This window comes from Dermacentor silvarum, chromosome 5 (assembly GCF_013339745.2).
Source record: "Dermacentor silvarum isolate Dsil-2018 chromosome 5, BIME_Dsil_1.4, whole genome shotgun sequence".
NCBI lineage: Eukaryota > Metazoa > Arthropoda > Arachnida > Ixodida > Ixodidae > Dermacentor > Dermacentor silvarum.
Window position 1 is genome coordinate 2,727,702 of NC_051158.1, and position 13,463 is coordinate 2,741,164.

Below are 13,463 nucleotides of genomic sequence, written 5' to 3' on the forward strand. Positions count from 1 at the left end.
AATTCTGCAGGTAACTAGCTACAGCGAATTCCCAGGTCCCTTTCTCCGAAAAAATTGCTCGAAAAAGAATGTCTTGCTTATGTTCTTGGCTGAAAAAAAAAACACTTCTAAGGTGAAAGATTTAGCCTTCTTGACATTACAAACGATCTTATCAAGATTGTGTCTTCACAGGAGGTGTACAGCGCGTTGCTTAACTACAGATGGTTTGAGTTTTACAGTCTGAAAGTTCTTTTTAATTGCTGATAATGCTTTTTATTTACCCCTTGATTCGAGGCTAGGCAATTTTCATGCTTGGCGATTTTAAACAGTTATTGTTAGCAGGTGGCCAATGCCTTGTGGACTTGTGTATGTGGACCAAATTGGCCATTGTGTTAGTGCGCAGTTAAAGAAACACACGTATTCCTTGAAAGCCTTGGGGCAACTGCGAGCTCTTAGCAGGAAATATGGCTGCCATTTATCAGAGAGAGACTGATTTTTTTTAGTTACCACAATAAGTATAGAATGCCTACGTATACTGGAGGCCTTATATTAAAAGAGAAGAGGCCAATAGCAAGCCACAAGTTGCATTCTGCGTAAAATCATTGTGGTTTGTAAAACAGCACACTTTTATTTAGCTTGAATTCATGTCAAGATATTTTTTTCTATTTATTAGTTTTTTGATACCATGCATACGATTTCTTCCTTTGAAGTGCCATGATTTCTTATTATTTGAAGAACCTGGAAGCGGTTATTACGTGCATAGGATGGTAGAAACCACCTGATTACGACCATTCATGTGGATTAATTGACGTCGTCTTTTCATGTTTGTAGAAAACTGAAGAATGCCTGAGACAGGAAGAGAGCGGTGTGTGGCTCAGAGAGGAAACATGGATAACGAATATGCTAGTTGACATTAGGAGGGGAAAATTGAGCTGGACAGGCCATGTAATGCGCTGTATGAATAACCGGTAGACCATTAGAGTTACAGATCGGATACCAAGAGAAGGGAAGCGCAGTCGAGGACGTCAGGAAACTAGGTGGAGTGATGCAGTTAGGAACTTTTCAGGCGCAAGTTGGAATCAGCTAGCGCAGGACAGGGGTAATTGGAAATCGCAGGGAGAGACCTTCGTCCTGCAGTACACATATATATAGGCTGCTGCTGCTGCTGCTGATGATGATGATGATGATGATGATGAAGGGTCCTCGTAATATATCCTAACCGTCGGTCGCATGTATACGATCTTAAGGAGAAGGCCTCTATCAAACTGGCAAGGTCTTTCGGTGGGTAGACGGCACCTCAGAAAGAGTTGATCGCAATGGATAATATAAAATTGCACTTATATGCTCAGTGCTGCTCCAATAATCTCCATAGTGCCTGAGCAACCTATAATCAAACAATGTAGATAAGACGAAAATAACATGGTGCTGGTCACACGTCTGCCACACTAATGTTCGTGAGCTTGCCGGTTCATAGTGTCGGATGGCTTCTATTATTGCTTTGTGACATTCGCGCGAGCCGCCGCAGCCAGAAAATTTGCTTTGTCCTTCAGCAGCAGATGCTTTACACAATAATAGCAGCACTCAAAATTCTCCACGTAGCGCTAAAATGATTAAGAAAACTGGTGCGGCGTAGATGCATTAACATGCAGTTAACGAAAAAGCATGTGCTCTTTGGTATTTCTATATGCGACATGCTTTGTTCTGTCTGAGGAGAATAAAAGTCGCTACAAGGCCATCCACATGCTGACAGGCTCTCTACGACACAATGCAATGATAGATAGAATGCGTCATTGTCTCAAATGGCCAATGAACTTCTGTAAAACCTTCGTGGATTCTGTCAACCTTGCGTCACATATTATAAGGATTAACTACGAATAAGAAAGGTCGGTATACGATGGAGGTGTCTGGAGCAATTGTGAGTGACATATATTTAATTTATTTGTCTTCCCTGTCGTATTATAGATTTTTTGCTATGCAAACACTGATTATCCGATACCTCGGCTGTTTCAAATATATGCGCTTCTGACAAGCTAACAGTATTGACGTAAAATTGACCTTACAAAAAATAATACCAACGAGACTATGCACATAAATTGAAATGACATCGAAATGGCGCAGTCTGCCGGGACTTTTCATGCTTTTGTATACTCAGTGTATGTTAATGTATTTCTTACACTCCTGTTGCGTGAATCATGGCAAAGATGCACGGGCAGACACCGGCGCGCTGGCGACAACACAGAAATTTAGTTGCTATGGGCACAATCATACTTGCGTGTTAGCGGCCACTAGAGCAGAACTGAACCCTGTAATTCCCAATGTACCACATATGCTATGCCGAGTTTGATGCCTCAAAATGTCGATTGAAGTGTGGGAAACCTAATGCAAAGCCCATAGTTACGTTTTTATTATGCTGGAGTGAAGTTTCAGCAGAGACAGTGTAACAAACCATTCTCTAATTAATTAGTGCAGTAATTAAGTCATAATTGAAAAACGTGTTTTTTCCCTGCTCTTGTACTTTCCCTGCTTCTGTACTCTTTATGACCAGAAATAAATGTCAACAATTTGTTCCAATTTTCTTTGGTGTGGAACTGTGTTTGGGAATTACAGGGTTAAACTGCCGTAAGTGAATTACAGAAACATCTTTGTCACATAAAGTCATTAGAAAGGACAAATTGACTGCTTGGGCCTTGATGGCGGACCCATACCACCAAGCGTGGGTCTGTCGTATGAGGTAATGCGAGGATGCACACCAGCACGTGCTCGCAGCTTCTGCTGACTGTGCTAAGGGCTGCACCAATGATTGCATTTGGGAATGATGCTGGGTAATTCATTTAACTAGGGCGAAACATCAAATATACTGTGCTATACGTTAGACGAATCAGACTAACGTCATAATTTATGTAGCCGTCTTTTGTTATTCAAACTATATTTTCAAGTACAATGAGACCACTAGTTAATTGTGTCAATATATGAAAAGTTTAAAATATTTCCTGTAGGGTGTAGCGCACATGTGAAAAGTTATAGAGCGTGTTGAGAAACAATTAAAAACATCTTCCGCAGATAAGAAAGCCCGCGAAATTGCCCACAATTTTCACAAAGGTAACCCCTGCATTATAAGAAAAAGTATTCAGTGCATTTGAATGGGAAGCATCAGGAATGAGAATCACTGGTGTGTATATAAGCAAGCTACAGCTTGCACACATTGCCCTGCTAAGCACAGATGGGGATGAATAATAACAAATGATTGAGGACCTTTGATGGATTGACTGAAGAGGCTGAGGAACTCGAAGAGTATGGTTTAAGATTATTATACAGAAGACAAATGTAATGTTCAGGAGCCTAGTGATTGATCAGAAACTAATCAGTAGCAGATGGCCTTTAGAATATGGGTCAACTACTTACAGAGGACCCTGATTCTAAACGTTCTATTTAAATTCTGGGGTTTTATGTGCCAGAACTACAGTACGATTATGACGCAAGTCGTAGTGAGGAATTCGCTATAATTTGATGGCCGCCGTCTTCATGTGGGGCCAATTTTGGAGTTTACGTGTTGAAACGCGCCCTAGCTTGGGGATGGGGAGCGAATGTAAGAGCGCCGTATCGCGTTCAAATGCGCGCAAGAGGGATGGGTACAGCTGAGCGTGCGTCTCCTGCTTCACCCTCGACGTATAGCTGGGTATGGCTGTCAGAACGGCTGAGTGCATAAGGTGGCCGCGCGCGGTATATTTGAGGTATTCTGCGGTGGTTGCAAAACTGGCGTGTGCCGTAATGGCTGGTCGCTCCCCGTGCACTCCTAGTTGCGAAGTTGGAAGTTGCGCAATCTCAAATGCCCGGCATGTGTGAATGCGACTGGAAGACAAAAGCCTTCACTTACGGATGCCAGGCAATCTTCGCGCCAGTGCTATGAAAGCTTATGTCTGCAGCCGTCATGTTGCATCGGCTCATATTAGGCTGCGCGGGGCTGACAATGTGCTTGTTAATTTAATGATCAAGGGAATGTTTAGTGCTTTGTGTGCAACTCTGAAAAATATGAACTTCCCGTGCAATTGTCCAATACTTCGTTATCAATAAGCTTGCTTCCTGTTCCGGCAAAACTTCACCCTTTGCCGTGTGTTTCACCGGCGAAATAAATATCAACAGAAATAACAAGAAAATGAGATATTTTAGACCATTTTGCCATAGCCATCAAGTATGTGTGCTGTAATATTGGACACCCATGTCGAAAAATCACGTATGACACATGGTATATTAAATAATATTTTATTTTCGACGTTACTATCCTGTGAAAAATTTGGACTCGATCTTTCGGCATACCGCGGTGGTGAATTGAATAATTTCAACCAACTGGGATTCTGTAACGTACCTGTGTTATGAGTGCCCGATTGTTTTTTTAATTTCTATACCACCGGCAACTGGACACTGCAATTGAGTCGGTGACCCCGAATTGAACAGCGTAACACCGTAGCCGCTGTACTACAGCGGCTGGTGCAACACAATAAACTGTCCAAAAACATTTTACGTATATTGTAGCACATCGATGAAACGTCAATACATATGAGGATATTGAATATGATGAAAACTTGCCACGTGAGATTTTTTTTTGTTGCGACAGAAGTTATGTGCTCGAGACTTGCTTTGATTTATTATTTCGCCTGCCTCGTCCGTCCAATCTGTTACGCTGACGATGAGCTTTCTCGTCATGAGCCCACATAATGAAAACTTTTGCAGTCATTACGAAAGAGCGTAGAAATATTATACAAAACCGCCTCCTTCGGGTTCCGAACCCGTATCAGTGAAGCAATGGGCCCTTGGGAGTCAAGAAATACGGAAACATTGCCGAAAAGGAGGCAATAAGCCGGATTCCAGAGAATACTGACTGGTTGTTACTTGTGGCTGTGCACTAGTGTGGTTAGCTGAGACAGATGCCCTGTCACACACATAGTTTTCAACAGCTCGCTTAGAGTCGCTAATGACCGTTGCAGCTTCGGTCGTAGCTAAAACTAGGGCGACGGCGGTCTCCTCAGCTATTTCCCCATTCGCCATAGTAGTATATATATATATATATATATATATATATATATATATATATTCGGTTCAATGCGCGCGCCGAGGACATTGTATAGGGACGAAGTTCCCGGGTCACGGAACACGAAGAAGACGAGGGATCCAGTGCAGGATTCACCTCCCTCTTTCCTTTACTTCCAACCACAGAAGGTAAATAAGTGTCCCGATAGGTCTGCCGCAAAGGACAGCGTAGCAGATGTTCATGTAAGAAGCTCTACAAAAAAGTCCCCGAGGGCCGCGACATTAACGGCAGCACAAATGTAAGTCGGTTGCAGCAAAACATCAGTATTCGATGTGAAGGCACGCTTGGTACGATTGAGCGAAACAGCTACATTACGTCCTTAGTTGTGGATTGACAGCAACCTCTCTGTGAACTGCAGAAGTGTCGTTGTGTTGTACTACAAGCATCAATGACATGCTCTCTTCTTGGACAAAGTCGTTGATAAATTTGCAAACCTGTTTGCTTTAGTAGGATGCATCTGGCAAAGGGTCGATTGAAGCTGCTAAAACTGTATTGTAATTGTAGCCTGAGTGCCACTCGAGTAATATCTATAGCGCCGAAGAAATTTTGTTCAATTCGGATGAAGACCACCACGGCTACATTTTGAAGAATACATGTGTATCAAATACTGCATGCTGGCATGACTTTTCCTTTCACCCGAATGTTGCAGGTAATACTCTCTGGCACGTGCAAGATACACTGCAGCGCGATAATTAGCAGCATTCTACACCAGCAGCTACCTTAGACCATCCAAGCCGCACCCATATTGTGTAACGCATCATTGTGAGCGTCAAGCAAATGCTACGGTCTACGTAGATGCGTTATCATGCAGTGTGCTACAATGAATATGCCCCTTAGTGTTTCTATAAGTGACACTTGTTCTCTTGCCGGAGGAGAATGCAAGTTGTTACGACGCTGTCCACATGTTGTCCCAGCCCTTATACAGCTCAATTCAAAAATAAGTGCAATGTGTCATTGGCTTGAATGCCAAATAATGTCTAAAGAAAACGTGCATTGACCTTGTCTATATACGGGCACAACTACACATGGAGAGATATGGGCATAGTTTGCTTAAAATAAGAGCGGTAAGTATTGGCAGGTGCTCGTGACGTAATTTGTTTTGTGTGAATGCACTGTTACTGGCTCTCTCCTCCATACTATAAATTATTCACTATGGAAGTTCTGCGTCTCCTATAGCTTGGCGAGTGAGCTATACAGACGTTCGAGCCACTCACAGCTAAAGATATACATTAAATTTACAAGAAATGTTCGAATGAAGGAAAGTGGACCGCAAGGTACATCGAGACGGCGCAGTTTGCTGGTAATTTAGCATACAATTACATGCTTTAACCCTGTCCTTTACACAGAAGACGCAGCGGCAGAACAATGTGTCGTTCAGTGCACGCTAATCCATCTCTTCCACACGTGCTGGCTAAAGCACTGAGAAACTGCACCAGCAGGCACCGTTGTAATGGCGACGACACAGCAATGCTGTTGCTAAGGGCTCAGTCATACTTGCATAGTAGTGGTAGCTAGAGCACAACTTAATATATCTGAAGTGACAGACAAATGAACCTTGTCTGAGCAAATGATTAGGAAAGACAGAAGCACTGCGTGGGCTTTCGCAGCGGGTCCAGTATTAGGTGCGACACGCAGGCAGTCGCAGAGACTCTTTACTGTACGCTCGGCTGCACGAATGGTGACATGAGCGGAAGTGTACAGGGCGTTACTCGTAAATAAAACGAAACTTTAAATACCCGTTGGTGTAACTTAGACATATAAGACTAACAACATTGCGAATGCTCATTGGTGAGGTCCAATAAGCAAACACCTTAGTTTATTCCTTGACTGAAAAGATAAGCGAACCTGAAACACGAATGTTTTATTCTGCTAAAGCTTTTAATTCCCTAGCCAACCGGGATATCTATCATTAAGTGACTGCTGAATATAAAAAATTCATTGATGATTACGATACTCCATAATTTGAAATTTTAGCGCAGCCATATACGTGTTTATTGGCTGCGCTAAAAGTGTTTATTGATATATTGGCTGGCACGGATAGTTTGGCTCATGCGGCACGCTGCAAATGCAGCAATTTGTGGCGTGACTTCTTCCGTAATCGGGAGATCGCCAGAGGGAAGGCGTGGGTGAAGCGTGGGCGCAATTTACAGCAGCCGCCGCAGAGAGACCTTCACTCATGCAGTGCTTTGTTTGCATACATGGTTTCGCTGGGGTCATCGGTGAACAGACGTCACGCTCTACTCTGGGGTCATCGTCGCCGCAGAGCAAGTCTTGCGAGGCACTTCGCGTGTCTTCTCACGCTGTGTTTCTAGACGGTAATTTATTTTATTTTCAGCAATCCTCAACACGGATTACGCGAAAAATTTTCATGTAGAATGCAACTTTTGTGTTTCACTCATGACGTAAATGTCATTGTTGGCCAGAGGTCCCTTATAGACTGCATATTTTTAGATGTCTCAAACGCATTTGGCACAGTCACACATGAATTGCTCAGTCTTTGATTACGCTGTTCTAATACCTGGATAGTTCTTGCATGGTATGAAGGTCTCCTCAAAAATCGTTTCTTGTTTGTAACAGCTAATAAAATGCCCTCCTCTTATCTTTCAGTTACCTCAGCAATACCTTCCGTTACATCAACCCCACGCCTCCGTAATAGGTTCTCTGCTCTTTCCGATTTTTATTACTGAGTGGCCCACAAAGATGGTGACTTCCATGAGTGTTTTCGCCGATCATTGTGCCCTTTATAGACACAAAAGAGTGATTTAGACTCAGCCTTCCTGCACTCTGACAATAACCAGGTTTACGTGTGGTGCCAGTTCTCAAGCACGAAATAAAACATTAACAAATGCAAATTCATGCGCGTTGGCCGACTACATAATAACCACCCAACATAACAATATTGCTTTAGAGTGTTTGTACTCATACAAATACATTGACACACTCATTTCATATAACGTATTTCGGCAAAGTCTTGTTGAGAACATTATTAATAATGCCTGTCATAGTTTAGGCTAGTTTCGTAGACGTTTTTTCTTAGGACCCTGTATCTCCAAACTTGCTGCTTTGTGAAACATTGTCCCGAACTAAGCAAAATTATGTAGTAGCTATATGGGATCCCGGTCTCGCGTCAGTCATAGCTGAGTTAGAGACCGTACAAGATCGTGTACCACCTTTCATTATTTCCAAATATTATTGCACAGCTAATGTAACAGCTATCAAGGACACAGTTTCCTTACCCAGCGTTTCTGATCTCATTTCCGCGATGACAACGACAGCTGCACAACGCCGATAGCAGGAAGATCCTAACTGCAGGTCGTTGACACTTCAAGAGGATCATTGTTACACGTGGCTCCTCTGTTTGTACTAAGACGCAGATTGTTTTATTTCTTGCATATTGTTTTGCTCGCAAATTTTCACTCTTCAATGCATCTTTTCTCAGAAACTACTGACACCACGACCATTTAAATATACACGTGTGTTCCACACATACCTTTCCCACACGGAACTTTAAAAGCATTTGGAGAAAAAAGTATGGTTGATCCTTCTTTCATCGAAATTAGTAGAGCACAAAAATGAAACGTGTGTTCACAGAAGCGGTTGCATGTTTATTGCACGTGAAGGATTAAGTTGCAAGTAGCCATTAGCGGCACCCTACCACTGCGCAGGGTTCGTCGACCATTGCCACAAAAGCGAAAGTTGTTGATCCACTCGTGACAGGGAAACATTCCCCGGAGACACTGCATTGCACGCGCCGGAGAACTGTGCAAAGCTGCCATAACCAAAAAGGATTCGCAAACCGTACAAGCGAAACCGAACGGGTTGTTAGTAAATCGCCTCTGAACTCAGGGTCCGCAGCAGCGAAAGTAGCACAACACTGTCTGGTGGCGTAGCCCCATACTGTGTTGTCTGGTGGCGTAACCCCAGACAGTGTTGTGCGCGTTGAAGTCTCCGGCAACGATCGGCGGCCTGTCCTTGGCTTGCGACGCGGCTGATGTGAGAAGTTTGTTAAAGTTCCCGAGTCTGTAAGTCGGGGAACTGCAGACGTTTAGTATGTAAAGGTTGGTCTTTACGGCCCGACTGGGAATGATTTCTGTGAGCATGGTTTCCAGGTCTTTCTCGTATGTCGGGGTGCCCCTTTTCACAAAGGGTGACGTCTTTGCGGATAAGAAGTGGTAATGCCCCTGGCTTGTTTGAACTCGGGGTCCAGTGTCGACCTGAAAACCCTGTACCCCGAGAAGGACATGTTTTGAATGTTCTTTTCCGCCCCGCACTCTTGTAGGATGATGACGTGTGGCTTTTCTTTACATGATCTGACAAATTGCGTTAGGTTGGCCTTCTTATTGTTGAATGAGTTACAGTTCTATTGCCAGAGCTTCAAAAATTGCGGTGCGTTATCCATTGTAATGGTTTGGCGTGGCCCCATTTATGCTGGGCTCACTCATTGGAACTGGCGGCCTGGAGGGTGCGGGCGGCGGAGGTGTTGGTCCCAGAGCAGACATGGGCCCTCACTCCGGCGTGGAGATTATTTTCGTGATTTTGGGATGAGCGATTGGTCTTTCTAGGCGGTCGAGTATGCCGCAGATTTGCCTGAGTGCCTCCTTAATTTCAGTAATTACCGATTGAAATGCTTTGTACTTGCTCTTCTTGCTGCACTTCTTAGCTTTGTTGTCACTGACGGAGGCGTTAGAAGGAGCCTCGCTAGCATGAGACATAAGCGGGTCCACGTCGGATGTGTCGTCATCGGTTTGGATGACGACAGCCTGGCTAGGGTTGCCCTGAGTGCAGCTAGTTCCTGTTTGAGTGCTTTGTTTTCCCGCTCTAGCGTGTGTATTCGGGGGTGTGGCACGTGCTTTGACTGTCCCTTACCTTGCTTTGAAGTACAACAAAGAAGAATATGCATGGGCTATTAGGTTAGACATTATCAAAGCATTCACCAGGATTCCACAAGCTCCCACAGCCCGATCACTATTAAAATTTTGCTGTGATAACTAAAAAACAAGATATATTTTGCATATTAGGTAGAACTTATGTTGAGAGACGCAATTACACTTACGAACACAGCTAAGACGACACGCCAACGCCCGCAAAGTGTCTGCGAATATTAAGGCGTGCAGTTCTTCACAATTTTCAAATGATTAAAGTGCTTGTCTACGCTCGCTGTTTCCAATACCTTGTTAGGATGTGTGCAATGTTTGATGCGAAGGCATCAATTGGCCCACTGGGCTAAAAAGCCGGTGGCTCCGGTGGCAACAAAATGGTGCCTAAATTTCCATTGGCGGTGAGACCCCGTCACGAGCCCGCCTCGACGAAGAGCGAGCGAATCGAAACACTTGCTGCCGCAATAACCCCCCAGGTGTGGCCTGAGGGGAGACGGTATTGGTGAGACAGCGGCGTCACCTCGACGGAGCGCGCCTCGACGGAGCGAATACGGCGACGCGACTGCTGGCTACTCCTACTTGCTGACTCGGGGAGCACGTGACGCTATGGTGCATTACTTGAAGCACAGATCTCGAAGGACCACTAAGTAGCGTTAAAGTGACCATTAATGCTTCCGCATTAGCCACTCATAGGAAGCGCTTAGTAGGCAGGCAGGCAGGCAATGAACTTTATTTTAGGTCCCGAGGAGCGACTCCGAGAACCCCTTACGGGGGAGGAGCCACCGCGGCTGCTCCCACGTCGGGACGGGAAGCCCGTGCCTGACCGCCGCGTCGCGCGCCCTCTGGACAGCCCGTGAGCGGTGAGGCGGGACAGCCCTGAGCGGTGAGGTCGGAGCTCTTGAGCGCCTCCACCCACTCTTCTTCCGTTGTGAGATTATTGTGGTCCCGTAACGAGGGACACCGCCAGAGCACGTGTTCTAAAGTGCAGAAGGGATCGCCGCAATCCGGACAATCGGGCTCGAATGAGTCCTCGTACCTGCTGACCCTGGCTGGACTGGGATAGGACCCGGTCTGCAGCATGCGTTGGGTGGAAGACTGAGGGCTGGAGAGCTTGGCGTGGGGCGGGGGATAGACCCTCCGGCCGAGCTGATAGTGCTTTGAAATCTCGTTAAACGTGTGGAGCGAGTCCTTGTGGAGTCCCGCGATCCTGCGCACCTCGATGCGGCGTTTCCCCGGCGCGGTGGGTGAGTTCGCGTGCGCGGGCGTAGGCCAGCTCGTTGGCGTTGGGAACGACGGTGGAGACCTGAGGCCCCATGTGCGCCGGGAACCAACTGATGACGTGGGGGGAGACGCTCCTGCCCCAAAGCAGGGAGGCCGCTTCCCTCGAGACCGAACCCGGCCGCGCTTAGTGTCCTTGGATTTTTGACATTAAGATATACCAACGGTTTATTGGCCGGTTTACCCCACCATCTTTACAGAATTACGAATCACACATTTCACAAATCTCTCAATTAACAAATCAAGAGTGCTCAATTTCTTTAATTTCAACATTTGGATGAGAACTACTCCTCCATGGCACAATTCATTGTATCTGCAGCTGCTGATGGAGGACGCGAAAGTCACCACATGAGTATTGTGCAGTAGTCAGCTAACGTTTCGAGCAAAGTGACATGTAGGCGCGCTCTCCTAAGTTGCGAGATGATACAATAGCATAACATGAGCCGTAGGACAAAAGGTTCTGTGTATTTGAAGTGAGCACTTGTACATTGCAAACATTTAAATATCTGCAGTCTTGACGCAAGAAACCCATTCATACAACCGAGTCGAACACGATCACATTTAAAGACTGCTCGCGTTGTGCATAATCCAAACCCCGGGCAATCGGGTTCTAAAGAATGGAATTTTGGCCACATCCATAGAGCGAATATTTGCAAAAGCTAACAATGATGTCGATATGGTACCTTTAAATATGTAGTCTGTTCACGGGCATATAAGCACACAGTCATGCCTATGCAGACTGTATAGTATTCAATAGTTTCAAAAGAGGTTTACCACCTGCGGGTAAGTGTTGCAAAAGCTACTTATGAATATCGGCAGAACGCGAACAGGCCACTAAGAAAATTTTTGTTTAAAAAAGAAGTGAGGGTTGAACAATTTTTGTTTTTCAGTATAAGCATGTCTTATTCAATTTAATGAACTACATAAACTGCAGGAAATGGTTCATTTTATATTTTAAACACGCAATTTTCCTCACAAATCGTGGTAAAAGTCCAAGTCGCGCCAGCATTGATACATAACTAATGAACTGCTCAATTGAGCAAAGCGCTGGCGTTTATGCAGCTAAGTGTGGGACCTATGCAATGAACTAGGATAAATGCAATGTGATAAATATTACAGAGTGCACGAAATTCTTTGCAAAATGAGCTTAAATGCAAAAATATTGCTTCAACTATTTTCGTTCTATAGATATAGTTCATAGCACATATCTCTATGTGGAGAATGAGTGTGCAAAACATCATATCAAAATAATAATTGAACAAAAAGTTATCAAGGTTTGCATAACAGGAGGTGGAGCAAACTCTTGTTTTCAGAAAAACGCAAAAAAAAAATACACGGGGTAGCTTGCACTAGTGGCGCAAGGCTAAACACATACGGGAGCTGATCGGTTCCTAGCTGGTCCTGGCTATACGAAGTGATGCCAAGTGATGCCACCTTATACCAACTGTATAATTCCTCATGGTCCGTGGCATCGGGATACGCCTCGCTAACCACTTGCAGTCCGAGCACAGGTAGGGGAAGTGGGGCGAAAGCTATGCACAGTGTTCGGGCGGCGCGCAGCAGACGACACGCCGGACTGAAGTCACGGCGCATGCGCAGTAGCGCTCAGCTCGTCGGAGCTCAGACGAGCCGCTGCCAGAGGCGCCTGCTGCAATCACGGACACCGCGAGGGTTCAGTGCTAATGCGGGGAAACCGAGAAGCGCGGTTGGCGTCGGCAGCACCTCTGCGCGTTGCCTCGTAGGTGCTACTACAATTTGTTTCTATCTTTCTCTCACTCTCATTTTCTCTGTCTCTCTCGCGAGCATAGCGCGGCGGTCAGACCTGCGACGCGGAAGAGGGTGCTAATAATCTCTGGGTCCGGACAGCGACTTTACAATTGCTAGTAGGTACAGCGGGGGCGGGTCACTGCGGGTCACGTAACTTCCGCTTAACACGTGTTGTCATGGCAATCGTGGAGCTCCTAGGTGCCTAGGGACATAATCTTTTAGGGACTTTTGAGGCACTGGTCTCCACTGAGCGTAGATCTGGTATCTCCGGGAGCGGGCGCAGCGACCTTGTCGAGCGCAGCTCCTACGTGCGTAGGGAGCGAATCGTTTAGGGCGCGTTGAATGTCTGGCGGTGTCTGGGCCACGTCGGCCACGCTTTATTATTGTAGCGTTTGTTCTAGTGGAGGAAATAATTGCAGTAGTGGTGGTGTGGCATGACGGCTTTTGATCTCGGTGAACTGTGGTGGTGTAACACG